Consider the following 17,556-nt stretch of genomic DNA (forward strand, 5'->3'; position numbering starts at 1 on the left):
GAGGAGGGAGGGTCAGAGGCCAGAGAGATTCCATGTGAGAAAGACACAGCCGGACATTGCTGGCTGACAGGTGGGCATGCTCTATTCCTTCTATTTACACTTGGAGAGCAGAGCATATCCAGGGCTGGCAGGTAGTTTCATGGTCAGACAGTCTGTAGTCTGACCATGAAACTACCTGTGGGATGCTGTGTTGAGAAAGATTTGGTGCTCCCTTAGCAATGTCTGCCATGGATGTGGAAAGGGAGAATGGAGCACATTAGTTGGTTATTTGTTATCCCAACCCCGGTCCCCTCATCTTACACAGATGAGGGAAATGAGACCCAAGCAAGGAAAATGACTGTGCATGCCTTGACATGTACGTCTAACATGTCACACATGGTGGCAAAGACTCCCTTCCATCTGGAATGCTGGCTTAAAAATGGGTATCTGTGCAGAATCAGGTTCTTCTAAGTCTTGGATGCTGATATCCATATAGTCTGAGCTGGTTGAAGGCCGTATAATCTCTGTGCCAAGAGATTTGTAACTTCCTAACTGGTGGAGCCTTTTCAATTTAGGCTGATCTGCTGGGAGGTAGTGAGCCTCCCATCAGCTCTAGAATCATGGAGGGTCTGGTGTTCTGCTCCCTGTCAACATTATGCTGGGGCTTGTGGGAAGAGGTGCCCAGCTAAGGCGTGGTGTTTGGGGCTGCTCTCTTCTGGTTCTGAGTGGAGCATTTTAGTGAGGAGGGCAAGGTGAGCGTGGGGGGAAGGTTACCCATGCGTAGCAAAGGGCCCACATGGCTGTCGTCTGGAAAACATGGAGGGCTGCACTAAAAGATGAGGTAATGAAGGGCATGTGACGCTAGATCATGGAGAATCTTAAACGCCATGTCCAGGAATTTGAACTTTAACTCCCGTGACCAGGACCTAGGAAGTAACATTAATCAACAGCTGCATCCCTTTAGCCCACCGCCAAGTGGCTCATTTACCTGGCTGAGTTGCATGATTTGAAGGTGGTAGATGTGTCTGAAAGGAAAGTGCCTTTTTTGATGGACACTTGAAACGATGCTCAGGCTTTAGAATGATTCGCTTCAAGGACCCTTGGCTTTTGTATGTTTCAACTCTCGATTGCAACACTACACTAATGTGGTTTTTTGCATTGAATTAAAATTAATCTAATACTTGACAACTCTGGCTGGATGCCTGCCAAATATGGAGACTGGAGATGCTTCCTGTAAATTCTGCCACAGAGGATTCTTACGATTCAGGGAACATCTCATTTATCTCACTGCTATGCACTCCTGACCCTAATTCTCCAGAGATTCCTTCTGCAAGATCCTCGTGCATAAACGTGAGCATGTTCCAAGGCAGTTACTTTTCAAATCTGTATAATCTCTGGGGACCAGGATCATCTGAGGTGCAGGGAAAGGGTCATTTAGATGAACCAACTCTGCTCAAAGTCAGTCTTGGATTTTTTCCAGTAATAATCTCTTTCGTCATTAATGGCCTGCTGGGTGAATCTTATTATATCTCCTTAAAATAATTTAGATGCTAATATCTCCCAGTGACCATTATGTGGGGGAACGCAGGGCTGGAGGTGGTGGTGAGGACTGAAAGCTGTCTTAATTTTGTGCTCCTTTTCACAGCTGGAGAGCTGCGTACAATGCACTTGGAAAAGCTGCCCTAGCAACCAGGATTTTCATGCCTTTGCCCTCAAAATGCCTTTGGTTGGTCTTTCAAAAGTTCTACTTTTTTGAGATGAGGAGTCAGGATTCTGGGTGAGCACACCATGAGGATTCTGGGTAAATATTCCAAGAAAATTCCAGGTACACCATGGAAAATTTGTATTTTTGATGTAAACTTGAGGGTGGGCTGGGGGAGGCATAAAGAAGGAGTAAAGGTTTGGCGTCAGGAGGTTCAGCTTCAGTTCTAGTGGTTTGTTACAACTAATTGAATTCATTTGTTCATTCGTTCACCCATCCATTCAGCAGCTATTGATGTCTATTCTGTGTTGAGTTCTCTGCTGGTTCAGAGAAAACAGACAAATACGTCATCGTGCCTGCTTCAAGAAGCTAATAGGATGTGTGTGCCTTTCTCCTTCCCGGGCCTTAGTTTCCTTATCTGTACGGGGAGGGAATTGTTGGAATAAAAGTTCTCAGAGAGCTCTTCCAGGGTCAGTGTTCTGGAACCATAAGATCCTAAATATCTGGTATCCTTTCTTTGATCTCATTCATTGAACTCCACCCATGACTGTCTCGTGGGCCAGGGGTGCTGGCTTGCCATTGGCATCTTGCTGTTGACAAGCTCAGGGTCAGCTGGAGCAGTATTTATAGGATCTGGTGGTAAATGGGCCAATGCATGTTTATTCAGAGCCCTTTGGGGAGAACAAACAGTTTTGTGTAGGAATGGTGGCTATGAAGTTGGAAGATCCCCAAGCTTCATGGATCCCAACCTCCTAGAATCACAGAAAATTCCAGCTAGATTTCAGCTGACTTGTTAAGTCCTCGCTGGAAAAAGGTTGTGGGGCTCTGTTCTAATTCCTGGGAACTGGGTTTCGAGTTCATCCCTGGAGAACAGGCAGAATTTGCACGGGAGATCTCGATTTTGAGCATCAGGGAATATGCCACCACCTAAAAACAAAGTGATAATGTTGTTGACATTTAAACAGAAATATTTCTTGTTGGATGCTAGAGAGTAAGCCAATGTTGTTTTCTTAGAAAAGGAGAAAGTGTGAGGTGTGAGTATAAAGCTTGATTATGTAGCATATGGGCCCCACCAGCTGCGGGGGGAGGGGTCAAGATGGCATCTCAATATTGTCCTAAGAATATCATGTCCCTGGCTATGTCCCTACCGGTGGGGACTCCAACCCTAACTAATTCATCCCAGTAGATCCTGGGAGTTTTTGCCTATCCTGATTTGAGTTCTCCCAGAAGAAAAATCTGAGACAAGGTGTATGGATTCAATCTGACAGTTGCAAACCCCAACAGGAAGAAGCAAAACCATCATCTATGCCTCTGAATAGGTGTTTTCCTGAACCCTGACTGATATACGTTATCTCTGATTTTCCTTCTGCAACAAGGATCAGAATTTACACTTCGTGGAAGGCTGTGGTCATGGTGCATGGTATTGGAGGCTGAAGACCAGAGGGCAGGCAGTGGGAAGGGAAGATGGATGGAAAGTGAAGGAGATCAAGGACAAGCTGGGACCCCACAAGAACTCTCTGAATTTGGGGTCTGTTCTTGTTGCCTCTGATGGCATGGGGTGTCCTTCAGAAGTGCGGGCCTTTGTCACAGAGTTAAAGGCATACCCCTGAGCTGGTGGTCAGAGAAGCGAAGGGAATGTCCAGGGAAGTGGCTCAGTGGTAGAGTGTCTGTCTGTGGACTGAAGGGTCCCGGGTTCAATTCCGGTTAAGGGCATGTACATTGGTTGCGGGCACATCCCCGGTGGGGGGTGTGCAAGAGGCAGCTGGTCGATGTTTCTCTCTCATCGATGTTTCTAGCTCTCTATCCCTCTCTCCTCCTCTCTGTAAAAAATCAATAAAATATGTTAAAAAAAAAAACACAAAAAAACATACACACACAAAAAACCAAAAAAACAGTTGCTGCTTCTCACTGCTCTCCACGTCTCCCACAGAAGGTTCTAAAAAAGTATGACGTTTGGCGTTGGCAGTCTTCCTGCCGGCGTGTGATATCCTGCTTCCTTTTTAGGGCCGTGGCAGGGAGAAAACGGGGTTCTGTAGGACAGAGGTTCCTTGGTGAAACATAAGCCTTGCCTTAAAGGTCAGGTTTGGGACAAAACCAGGAGTGAGGGAAGCCTGGGTGTTCACAGTCTTCGGAATGTATCATTTGTCTGGCCTACAAGCTCAGCATGCCCCTTGCCAGTTAGTGTTGCTGCTTGTACTCCTGCTCCACCCGGTTTGGGTCTCACCATCTCCTTCCATCTGCCCGTCAACTCCCGCAAGTGCCTCTGAGGAGACCCACAAGGACCTGCTGGTGACTGGTGACTGGTGACTGGTGATCGGCACAGATGAGATCACAGACCAATCTGGGGGTGCTGGCGACCTGTGCACCACCTCAAGATCACAGACGCTGCTGGCTGTATTCTGTACTCCAAGGAGCATGCAACCGAGGGGAAACTTGCCTTTACTACTGAAGATTAGAAAGTGTGTTTTGAGAGCAAGGGGACAGGGCTGTTCCTGACCAACTCGTGATCCTAGACATGAAGTATGGAGTGGAGGTGAAAAATTATGAAGAGATTGCAAAAGCTGGGAAGGAATGAGGAGCCAGGAGAGAGGACGGAGGACACTGGGGCAAGAGGCCAAAGGAGAGGCATGGGAGGGCAGCGTGGAATTGGCCTAGGGAGCTGTCCTCCGGCAGCCCGGTCCCACCGAGCCCCAGTCCCCAGGAGAGAAAGGGGGAAGCAGGAACGGAGGGCTGGTTTAAGAGCGGGTGAGGTGGGAGAAAGTTCCAGGCGGACCCTTGGCACCTCCAGCTCCATCCTCTGGTGGCCAGTGTCTCTGCCTGCTCCCGCCTCCAACTCCTCCCACCCCCTGGTCCTCAGCTGCTCCTGCCAGTGCAAGCGGAAGGAACTGCGTGGGGAAAGCAATGCAGATTATTTTGGGGAGTTTAGTCTAACTCTGATCATTGATCAAAACCAATTTTTCCTAATTTAGTCAGATGATTTCCCTAAGAACATTCGCGCTTTCTACAAACGCATACATTTACATAATCTATTCCATTGTGACATTCCCGCCTCCCCACACCTGCCCCTTCCTGCCCCATCCGCTCCCACCCCTCGCAGCCTCCAGGAAGACACGCAGCTTCGGGCTAATTCGATCAAGATGAGTAAAAGCAAAACCATCTGGTTTCTTTCCTTCGACCGCTGATTCCAGAGTCGCTATTGTAAGAGACCTGTCTTCCAGGTGGGCCCGTGATGTGAGGGGGTGTCTCTCTTAGCCGAGATGAAAGGGCTGGGCCAGCTACAGAATGCTGCAGCCGGCAGCGAGCTCCCAGTGAATCACATCAGAGGCCCCCCTGCCGGAGCCTGGCCCGTCCAGCTGGGGGAAATGGGCTCGTTAAGGCGGGAAGAGAACATTGTTGACATTAGGCGGAGCTGATGTGCCAGGCTGGCCCGGCTTCCCCTCACCTGGAGCTGGGCTCAGGAGAGCCCTCCACTTGCCCCAGTGGCTTCTTTGAAGGAGCGCCGTGACTGCCCACTCCCCGCTCTCCTTCCAACACTAATTAGGTTGTTACCAATTGAGCACTATCTGGGGCTCGGGCAGAGACTAGCAGGGGGACTGTCGGCAAAGGCCTCTGCATAATTGTGTTGATTAAGAGGTACAAGGCTGGAAATGTTGCCTTCCTTTCAAGATCAAGTCCCTGCGCTTGTGGGGGCCTTGGTTTTCTGGGCCAATTTGTTTGGGTTGGCCTACTTGCTCAGAAAGGGCAGGTTTTCAGCCTACATGTTGTGCTCCTGCAGCCTGACCCCCAGGACTTCCAGATGGGCTGTGGGAGGTGGCCGTCGGTCTGGTTGTCAGAGGTCAGAGCGAGCATGAGAAAGTTACACCAGGGCAAATGTCACTAGGGAGAAGGCACAGTTTGGCTACTCCCAAACCATCCGTGGCTGCAGCATCAACACTGACTTTTCATCTACTCAACGTTTACTACGGGCCGTTATTGTAAAGAGAAAGCACTTTGTGTGTGTTATACTTAGTCCTGACCTTGACCTTGAGACACAGGGATTGTTATCCTCTTTGTGTGTGTGTGTTGGAAGAGACAGGCTCAGAGGGGTATTCACATACTCAAGATCACACAGCTAGTAGTACCCTGTTTCCCCGAAAATAAGACAGTGTCTTATATTAATTTTTGCTCCCAAAGATGCGCTAGGTCTTATTTTCAGGGGATGTCTTATTTTTCCATGAAGAAGAATACCGTACACATTTATTGTTAAATGAAAATAAAGGAAATTTATTACCTGTATACGTTATGGTAGTACGGTAGTTGTCAACACAAACCAGACAAACTGAATCCTATAGTATCAAGAATTTACTCCTTTATTCAATGACAATCATGTCATCATTTTCTGGAACATCATCATAACAATCCAATTCCTATATTTCCTGGTGAATTTCTTGTGACTCCATTTCTTTCAGAATCAGTGGACCAAATCTCTCATGTTTAGCAATAGTACTCTTTAAATGAGTACTTCTTGTAAAGGTAGCCTGCTCGCAGTGCATTTGCAATGCAACTGTCAGTGATTTTCTCCCATGAATTCTTCACCCAAGTCACAACTTCTTGCAGTTTAGGTTTCACAAAGTTTCCACGCTGATTTCTCTCCATTCTATTTTCAATGTAGTCATTAATTTCCATGCATAAATTGTCTTTGAATAGCTTGTTTATTGCAATATCAAGAGTGTGGAGATAGGCTGTCATTCCTGCGGGAATCATTATCTGATCTATTTTTCTTTCATGAAGAAATGTCTTCATGTCTTTAGCTCGGTGAGTGCTGGCTGCATCCCAGACTAGCAGACCTCTTTGGCTCCCTCACACAACAAGCGGCAGCATTAAATCGACCCACTTCCTTATAACTGCTTGTGTGGCCCAGGCTTTTTCAGTTTCAAGAATAAAAACGCCCAAAACACATTCAATCTTTTTCTTCTTGCCCTTAGAAATGATTAAAGGTGGGATTTTATTGCCATCCAGACAAATTGCCAAAATACAGGAAACATGTGCACTTTCATAAGCAGTGGAGGGAATATACACTAAGGAGGCACCCCGCTGTTCAATTGTTGTTTGAGAGGATTGGCCCATAAACACTGCAGTTTCATCCATAACAATCATGTTGGAAAGATTGTATTTAGAGAAGTCAGCATCATCAATAAAGGACTTGAATGCAAGTGCTTGCTTAATAACTTGAGTATCTTCCAACCTAAACAATGTTGTAGATCTTCTTAAAGACAGTTCACTTCACTGAAGGAAATTATCCAGCCAGTGTTGTGATGCTTTGAAGTCTTCGGGGGCTATGTCAAACTGCAAGGGCAAATTCTTGAATCTGAGCCCTATTCACAACCAAAGCCTCTGCTCTCCTGTTAACAACCCATTCACAGATCAGGTCTTCCAGCTTGGAAAATAATGGTTGCCGACCTGAGCCACACTTGTGGTTTTTAGCATTTCCCTTGTCCACTTGTTCAATGAGGTTACCATACTCTGCTCACCATTTTCGGACCAATCGGATACTCAACATCTTCTCTTTGCAGAAAGCAGTAAGATTTTGGCCCCAAGAGTCTTCCACGATTTCTTTCTTGTACTCCATGAAGTAGCTTTTTCTTTTTGTGCTCATTTCTAGGGGTAAAAAAAAGGAATTGGGGTATCAAGGTGGGGGGAGGGGTATCACTTAAAATGACACAGGGGGGATCAGACGGGGGAATCAAAATGGCACAGGAGAATCAGAAGGGGGATCCCCCTCCCCCCACCCCTGTGCCACTGAACACCTTCACCAGACTTCCCCCTTACCCTTTTATCAGACATTTACCCGCTGGGGCCTGCCTGGGGACTGTCACTGGGCTTGCTGGGGCCTGGATCTGGGCTGGAGTAGGGTCTGCCACTGACTGAGAACCTTCAATCATCATGAGGGTGGCTGCGAGCATCAGGTAGTGTCACCAGAGACAGACCAGCACTCACCACCTTCGTCCAGTCCGTTCTAATCCTCCTGTTCTTCTACACGCATCTGCGAAAGTCTCCTCCTCTCTCCCGCCCCACGCTCACCGCTCACTCTGACCTCCATTTCGCCTCCACACAGCAGTGACGTCAGGACTCCGCGTAACGTCACTGGTTGCTAGACGCCAGTCAGGTCAGCCCTAGTGACCAGTTTACAGTAAATTAATTTTCATTCTGAGACAGAGCCTGGGGGGGGGGGGCTTATTTTCGGGGGGATGTCTTATATTTCACTCAGAAGGAAACCTGTAAGTAGGTCTTATTTTCGGAGGATGTTTTATTTTCGGGGAAACACGGTAGTAGCTGGTGGAGCCAGAACTGGAACCCAAGTCTGCTGGCTCCAAAGCACAGGCTCTTGACCAGTGCTCTCTGTGGGGCCTCCCTGGCCTCAGCAGCCCCATCTGTGCTGCTCTTGACCTTGCTCATAGCTCCCTAGCCATGCTGTTTTCCTTTCTGCTCCCTCCCTGAAGGGCTTTCCCAGCCAAAGGCCTTGACATATGCCATTCTTAGATCGGCAGCTCTGGATTCCTCCGCATCCTGAAGGTTCCACCGAATGCCACTTCCCTGAGGAAGACTTACCCCCGATCTCTTCCTCGGAGCTGTTGTCACATATCTTTATTTGTAGTCATTTGTGTCAACTTAGTTTCCCCTGCAGGCTATGAGCTGTAGGAGCGCAGAGGCAGAGGGCTTTAGTTATAATTGTGTCCCCAGCGTCTGGGACAGGAGGCCCCCCACACACCAGTGTTTGCTCCTCAGTTCTTGGACTAGAGGGGTTCGTTTGCCTGCACGCATCCAAGCCCAATCAAACCAGAACAGGAGTTTGCAGCAGAGAAAATAAAAGTTTACTGAGGAAGTGGCGCCCTGCCCAGGATCACAGGTGAGCCTGTGCTCAAAGACCTGGCTCCCCATGGCTGCCGGGAGATTGGCATCTAGGGGGAAATCCTTAATCATGGTGACTAAGTGAGTTCGGGTGCTGGTTAGGGTGGTTGTCTCTGTTGATGGGTTGGTGCTACGGCAGTGGATCATTGCATCTGGTCCTGATGTTGGCCACGGCGTGGTACTGTCTGGTCCAGTGTCCTGGGTCCGAAGCTGAAACACACCTGAGGCCTGGATGTTATCTTTCTCTGTGGTCAACAGACCCGAGGCTTCGTTCCTGAGTTTAATACTAACCAGGACTTCATTGTCCCGAGGGCTTACTGATGAAGGGAGTAGACGTTCCGGGACGGGGAGGCAGCTGAGTCAGGGTGCTCTTTAGGCTGCACGAGGCCAGTTTGAATTAAAAGGAAAAGAAGAAAAGGCCAGAACAAAGAAAATGGAGGTTTCTGTGCACTACACCTTCATCTCTGGGAACTGGTTCTGTCCTTGCTGGCTCTGGGATTCTCTCTGTGGCCTCAGCATCTTAGTTCTTTGCCTCTCACTTGGGCTCTGGAGGTGCATCCCATGCTGATGGGGGATCAGGCCTTGGTCTCTGACAGGGGAGGCTGGGCAGTCCTTGAATTCCTCTGGACTCTCTCACTGGGGTCTGGAACAGAGGCCTGGAGTTTGACACAGGCTGAGACCCATCATCTCCTTTGGAACCCCCCCACGCCCTCCCCCCACCCCCCATGTGATTGGGCGGCCCCACACTCTCTCTTGGCTGGTGAGAGAGAAATTGGGGGCTGATATTTTGTACCACGAAGGGCTCTCTGAGGCGCAGGCAGGAGATACTAATGTTATTAAGTCAGTTTTTAAACTGGACACCATTCTTGACATTTGGGCCGAGAGAGGCCCGATCATGAGAATCTTCTCCCCTCTTGTTGTGCATCTCCAAATAGTAACTTGGTGGCAATATGACTTGACTTAAAACCCCGGGGCAGTTGCTCATAATTCTAATAACCACCCAGAATTAGATCACTTCACATTCACCTGATTTCTTCCCTCATTCATCTTCTAGTCAGGTCATTAGGAACTCCACGGTTCTCCCCCCACCCTCAGCGTCCTATTATTTATACATGATACACATTTCTCTTTTGAGTCCCTGGGAAATGGTGAAATGGACACAAGAGTGGGCTTTCTTCCTAATGACAGCCAGGGAAGCCATCTTTTTTTCATCCACGGACTCACTGGGATTTTAAAACTTCCAACAACAACACAAAATGCCAGAGGGCTTCTTCCTGGGGTCCCAGTGCCCATGGCTCAGCGTGAGGGTGGAGGTGGGGTGGGGGGTAGAATGTTACTCAACTCCTGTGGTCCCAAGTAGGGCTTTGGGTGTCACCCTGTTGATGTGGCCATATTGTGTGAGAGACATTGTAATGTGCCCGCTTGACAGGTTGGAAAGCCACCATTGCAAGAGGACATTTATCTTTACTGTTAGTTTGGTTTTCCCGATGACAAAAGAAACACATGCTCAACGGAAAAAAAAATTCAAACCTTACAAAAATAAATAATGTCGAAGTGAGCATTCCTTATACTCCTACCACTCCTAGAGATGACAGCACCAGAGGAGGATTCTCTCTCTCTCTCTCTCTCTCTCTCTCTCTCTCTCTCTATATATATATATATATATATATATATATATATATATATATATACACACAAACATAACTAAGGATACATAATTGGATGCAATTATTTTGTTATTTAAAACTGTGGGTCCCAGACATTGGAGATTCACACTTCATTTCTTAATCACTTAATTTCTCTAAACTTTTGGAACTGATGGCTGGTTTTGGGGTTAAGAAAGTGGCAATTTTAAGGGTAAGCATAAGGCTGGAATACTTATGGGCTACTTATTTCCCCCTGGCTTTCTGCCCCCAGTGGAGTAGCTGCCACCGATGAATGTGCAGGGGAAAGTGTAGTTTGCTGTGAAGGTTGAAGGTCAGGCTTGTCCCGAGTGCAGAGAACATCAGGCTGAATGGCATCATCTAGGTACTGTATGATTTCCATATGTGACTTGTTATTGAAATGAAACCAATGCTTGAAATAAAATGTTTTCCATCTTGTAAATAGTATAGATCAAGAAAATAATAGATTCCTATATAATATATGATATGTTCATTCATTAAAAATTATATATTTTTAGTCTTAACTCTTTTTTAAAAACTTGCCATGAAATAGGTAGAAAATATTCATTTATGAGTTCATTCATTCATGAGTAATATACTTACTGAGAACAGAGCTGGGAACACTCTTCATTCACTGGCATCATTTCCTGAGGTCAGAAGCTTCTGGAATTTGTTCAGGCTTAGTCTCAGCTCTTTGAGGCTTTTGAATTCCGGTCTTTGCTCAGCTGTTCTTCCCTTATCCTCCCTTCCCCTGGTGCTTAGCTGAGAGGTGCAGTCCATTTAGGTTAAGTTATCTTCCCAGAAGCCCTGGGCAGAGCCTCCACTCCATCTACCCTCAGCATTCACAGAGGGGAAGTCCTGCCAGCCACCCACTTCCCTTTCAGGGATGTATGTCAGGCAGCTTCGAAGACTCGGAGGTCCATTCTAGTCTAGTTCAGTCCATCAAACAGGATGTTTTCCTGAGCTGAGGGTGGGGTTGAGGTGGATATAAAAAAAGGTAAGGAGCTTTAAGCATTTTTGGAGGCAAGACAAACATACAAGCAGTGAGGTTCTATGAAATGCTCAAAGGATACCTCTTGGCCCTCCACCCCAGCATGCTGTTGCCTCTCTTGGTTAGTGGTCATCATTCAATCATTCATTAATTTATTTTTCAACAAACCTATGTGTTGGGCAGGTACTGTGCAAGCCCTGGTAGGCCAGGAGTGAAGAAAAGTCAAAAGCTCTCAGTCTTGCAAGGAAGAAAAGATGTGCATAAATAACTGTGTAATAAAATGGAGAAAATTATATTCCCTGAATTTCTGCTGATTCCATTTCCTTATTGGTTCTTACAATATTTCCCCCTTCATTTCTCTTTTGGATGACTATATAAATTTCCTAACTCACCTTCCTGCCTCCAATCCAGCCCCCACATTCCCATCAGATGGATTTGTCTAAAATCTAGACAAGTACTCTCTCGTTCCAAATTCTCCAATCTCTACCAGGATCATCAATGAGAGGGCCTCCACCTCCCCTTTCCAGCTGGACCTCTTGCCCCACCTGTCTCTATGGTGTTTATGTATGTGCCGCCGGGGTCTTTGTGCCTGTCATTCCTCTCCCTACTTGTTCTAAAAGACTTGTTTGTCCTTCAAGACTCAACTCATGTACCAAATCATCTGGAAAAACTGTCTTGTCCTCATTTATTCATTCATTTGTTCGTTCGTTCATTCATCCATCCATTCATTCAACAATTCTTTAGAGAGTATCCACTATGTGCCAGGCATGATGCCAGGAATATGAAGGTGAGTAAAATCAATAGGGTTGACCTCATAGAGTGGTGGAGAGAGATGATCATTAAACAAGTTTACAAATAGATGTGGGATTATACATTGCGATAAGCAATATGTAGAAGAAGAATGCAGGGTGCACTCAGAGGGATAGTCAGGGCTCTTCTCCCAGAATGTTGTGTAGCTACAACCCCTACCTGGTGCCAGTCTCTCACCCTAAGGAGATGGTCTGACCAAAAAGGTGCAATACAATAGTAATGGTTTGGTTTGGCTTTGACTCCATGTGTTAAGCTACTGCAATTATCCCTAGGGTTGTGACAATATAATCCTAGGTTCTATCTAGTTCACAGTGATCTTCCTGAATTACCTCCCTCATCCTTGGCTACAACCCTCATGGTTGAATGTATCAGAATGGACTCTTAACCAACATTTAGAGATTCAGGTTCTTTCTTCTCAGAATTTGAGACTCCATGATTCTAGTATAGACTGGAATGGTCTCTAGAATAGACCAAGTTGGAACTATGGAGCAAGGGATGGCCATTTCTGTCTGCCTTGTGAACTGAGAAGCAGATATGCTGAGAAGAACAGAAATGAGACACAGAGGAAGGTCTATCTCAAGGTCTGGTGCTGTTTGAGTTCTGGGAAATACTCCTATATCCTCTTAATGACTTTTCTGCTGCCTAGGCTTAGCTTGTGTTGATTTCTATTTCTTGCAGGTTAGAATAGGAATTCTAGCCAAACAGATGCCAAACAGACAGTCATCAATGCAGGCAAGTTGATGTCACCTAAGCAAACACTTGAATGGACCTACTTAAGGCGCATCAATCAATGGAGTCAGAGGGATAAGATTGGCAGCTTCTTGGCTGACCTTGAAATATATCTTGGGTAGTTTTGGCATCTTGTGCAACCCCAAGTCTATTCCAAAGTGAACTTTTCCAGAGAGCTATCAAGAAACCCACTAGTAACTAGTCTTCCGGTTCAATGGTTGGTTGTTACTTGTTTATACATCTCCCATGTTTACATAGGTGGAGCCTTATGTTTTTTTGGGAGGAGGGGTTAACTCTGCAGAATGTATGGTCTTGTTCTAATCCCTGCAGGGGTATTGGTGTTCGGTGGATCCATTGTTTGACAAGTCAAATTTATACCTTTTTATTTCTTTGCTTTTTAAAAAACGAACAAACAAAAATTCCCCTCTCCTATATTATAAAGACTTTTTTTTTAAAAAAATTGGATTTTTAACAGACTCTTATGATTAAAATTAGCTGCCTTTGACTTTTGGGATTTACTCTCCTTTTGGGTTAATTTTAGCTCATCGGTGGCAAAATAAATCTCCTAAAAATCACACTTCCTTTCACAGTCTTGGAAAAATAAATGCTAAAACGAGCTCTATTTAAGTGGCCTTGTTATTTCTTCTGCTTGATTTGCACAGCTTTCGTTTTCTGCTTTTGTCCATACAAACCGCAATACAAAGGTCACAAAAACCCCTTGACTTATTTAAATGTGGTAATAGCATCATTGATGCAAACATGGGGTTAACCCAAATATTTCATAGTTTGGAGATTTTCAACTAATAAGAAGAATAAAGTACTGTACTTAGGGAAAGATTAAGGTCACTGGCCCTCATTTAAGTTGATTGGTTTCTTGAAATGAGATGCTAATTGTGAAATTGATAGGCAGATTTCCATTTGATTTTACCCCCAATAGTTTATGTTTATAATTAAAATAATAAAAGTGGAAAATGTCCAGTTCAATCAGCATAATCTCCTATCTATTCTCAAGCAATGTAACTGAGGTGAGATGCATCTGTTCTTGTAAGTTGCAAATTCCTTTTACTTTGACTGTTGGCTGTAGGGAAGGGGAGGGATACATTGCTTATAGTCTAGATATGTTGACATCTCCACAGAAACTACAGAAAATCAACCACAATGTTAGCACTAAAAGAAAAACAAAAATTTGGGCCATTTTATATAAATAACAGAAGATTTTTGGTTGTTTGCAATTAAGGTTATTATTTCATTCATTCATCCAAGCAATATTTTCTGGATACCTACTCTGTTCTGGACACTGTTGTAGCACTAGGGATAGAGAGGTGAATGTGAAAGTTGGGTCCCAGATCTCATGGAGCCCACATTTTGGTAGGGAAGGGTTTAAAACAGAGGAGTGGCATGATCTGATGCTGTTTCTGATGGCTGATTGCCCTGGCTGTCTTGTGGAAAATGCACTGGAGAGAGCGGTTGTAAATGTGAGAAGATTAAATAGGAGACTCTTGCAGTGGTTCAGATAAGAGAGGACAATGGTGTAGACTTGGTGATGACAGTGGTGAAGACAGAAAGTGATAGATTTAGCAAATGCTTTAGAAGGTTAGCGGAAAAGACTTGCTGATAAATAAAATACGAGGGGTGACGAATAGAAAATAGACATCCGCCCAACCAAATTTATAGTGGTGCCATACTGCAGGTGGGAAGACTAGGGGAGACATTAGGAGTTCCACTTTGAGTATCTTGGCTCTGAGATGTATTCAGGTTGATTGACAGGTTACTAGTTGCCTAGTTTCCAGAAGGGGCTGTGGAGCTCAGTCTGTGACAAGGCCTTTTGCCCAGTGACAAGGGAGGCAGTCATTCTAGCTGTGGGGAGCACTAGAACATGATTTGCATGACAATTTAAAATGAGAAAAAATCTTGGCCAGCTGGTATATTGGGCAGCACCTGAAAAAAATACTTGAATAAAGATGAATGAAAAATTCTAAACCCAAAGACAGAAGGAAGGTGGGGAGGTTGGGAGGGAGATAGGGGTATTTTGTATTATAAAAGGAGGGGTTTAGGGAAGAGTAAATGCCATGGGAGCCAAATTTGGAGAGCATGACAAAGATTGTGTGTGTGTCCTAGAGCTGCCTGTGTCATGAAGAGTCTTGATTTGGAAGTCAGAGAGGTTTGGGATGTAATTCAGGTGCCATCACGTATAGCTCTGTGTCTTTCAGCAAGTTACTCAACCTCTTTCCACATACACTTTGAAAAACATTTGTCTCTCCCAAGCATTGAAGTCATTAAGTAAAAACGAATTTGTTTCCATGTCTAGTGTTGAGCAAAGACATATTAAGCTGTAGTTTGAAATGTCAGGTCAACTTGAGAGAGGGTGACCACAAGAGTTGAAATAATTGTAGCCAAAAGCAAAGGCAGTTTTCTTTAGGCATAGGTCTTATCGTGCATGAATGAGTCATTTCAGCTGTGATTTTTAAAATCTTGAGACAAGCTTTTGACCCGTGAGGCTGTCTTCTGAGATGCCAAGGTAGGGACCAATGGGCCATTTCCCGAGAGTATATCAGGTCATTAACCTAGGATGCCCATAACCTTGACATTTCTGATTAAGAGGGGATCAAAGGAAATGAGGTACACTCTTCCTAAGCATTAGGATACCTTCACAACAAAAGCCAAAATAAACAGGTAAGACTACATCAAACTGAAAAGCTTCTGCACAGCAAAGGAAACCATCAAGAAAATGAAAAGACAATCTACCAAATGAGAGAAAATATTTGCATAAGGGATTAACATCCAAAATATACAAAGAACCAACATAACTCAATAGCAAAAAAAAAAAAAAAAAAAAAAAATCTGATTTAAAATGGGCAGAAGTCCTGAATAGATGTTTTTTCCAATGAAAGCATAAAAATAGTCAACAAGTGTATAAAAATGTGCTCAATGTCATAATTACCAGGGAAATACAAATTCAAACCACAATGAAATATCACTTCACACCTGTTAGAATGTCTATCATAAAAAACACAGGAGATGCTGAAACCGGTTTGGCTCAGTGGATAGAGCGTTGGCCTGAGGACTGAAGGGTCCCGGGTTCGATTTTGGTCGGGGACATGTACCTTGGTTGTGGGCACATCCCCAGTGGGGAGGGGGGGGGCGCGTGCAAGAGGCAGCTGATTGATGACTCTCTCATCGATGTTTCTGATTCCCTTCCTCTCTGTAAAAAAATCAATAAAATATATTAAAAAAAACACAAGAGAGATAACAAGTGTTGCCAAGGATGTGGAGATAGGCAACCCTTATGCACTGTTGATGGGAATATAAATTGGTGTGGCCACTATGGAAATTAGTATGGAGATTCCTCAGAAAATTAAAAATAGAATTACCGTATGATCCAGCAATCCCACTTCTGGGTATATATCCAAAAGAAATGAAAACAGAAGATCAAAGTGATAGCTGCACTTCCATGCTCATTTCAGCATTATTTACAATAATCATGATCTGGAAACAACCTAAATGTCCAAAAACAGATGGATGGATAGAGAAGATGGGAGGTTACATATAAAATGGAATATTACTCAGGCATGAGAAGGAAGTAAGTCCTCCATTTGCCACAACATGGATGAAACTTGAAGGCAAAAAGGTCAGACAGAGGAAGGCAAATACTGTGTGGTATCATTGACACGTGGAATCCAAAAAGAGAGGCAACTTCATTGAAATAGAGTAGAAAAGTGGTTTCCAGGGGCTAGGTGTGGGGAAAATAGGAAGAGGTTGGTAAACGGCTACAAACTTTCAACTATAAGATGAATAAGATGGGAGGATCTAATGTAAAACATGGTGACTACATCCATTTCCTCATTTCTTCCCTATGGTAGCCCCCCAAATAGACGGACCGGGGCTTGTAATTCTCCTTTTTACAGATGAAGGAACCTGGGCTTAGAGCTGGCATGTTCAGCTCATAACAAGTTGTAGGGGAGCCCAGGGCACTGGGTTGGTCCAAGCCACCAGGAGCTAGATGAGAAGTCACCACCTACTTGCCCAGAGTTTCTCTGCCATTGTTGCCTCCAGGAAAAGCTGTGTCCTCTAAAGCAGCTGCTCAGCACCATGCTTCTCAGCATTGCCCACTGCCCGGTGCCAAAGGACAGAGTGTGGGCTTTAAGAATCTTCTTGCTGTAGCCCAAGACTGAGCCTGACTGAGTCAGGCAGAATGCATGCGCACGTGTCTGTGTGTGTTTGTGTGTGTGTGTGTGTGTGTGTGTGTGTGTGTGTGTGTGTGTGTAGGGGTGGTAGCAGGGCTGGGAAGGGGAGGGCAGGAAGAACCCTGGGCTTCGTGCCCAGTGCCTTCGATTTCCCAGGAGGGAAGCTGGCCTCCAGGCAGAAAGGCAGGAGTCGCCCTGGCGGCTCCAGCAAATGGGTCCTGGAGGAGCTGTCCAACGTCCCTGCTGCTGATAGGTGGCATGGGGGCGAGGAGAAAGGGCACGGCTGCATCCCCCAGGGCTCCTGCCCAATCTGGGAAAAAGCCCGCATATTTATCTTATTTCCTGTGCACCATTTTGACTTATTTTCCTGGTCTGAAGAAAGAGCTGTTGCATAAAAGAAGGTTCTGATCTAGGGGGTCTGTTGGCTCCTTGGAGTCTATAATTGGGGCATTGAAAGGATACAAAAAAAAAAAAAAAAAAAAAAAAAAAAAAAGCCCGCAGAGGAGTGGATGATCTTTTATACTTAGAGTTCCCCTCTCTATAAAAGCGACATATTACAAACCTCTTTCTCCTCTCGAACATTTCTTGCTAAGTGCATTCTGATGCCAC

The sequence above is a fragment of the Pipistrellus hanaki genome (genome assembly GCF_964339955.1).
Source record: "Pipistrellus hanaki genome assembly, chromosome: 2".
Lineage (NCBI taxonomy): Eukaryota > Metazoa > Chordata > Mammalia > Chiroptera > Vespertilionidae > Pipistrellus > Pipistrellus hanaki.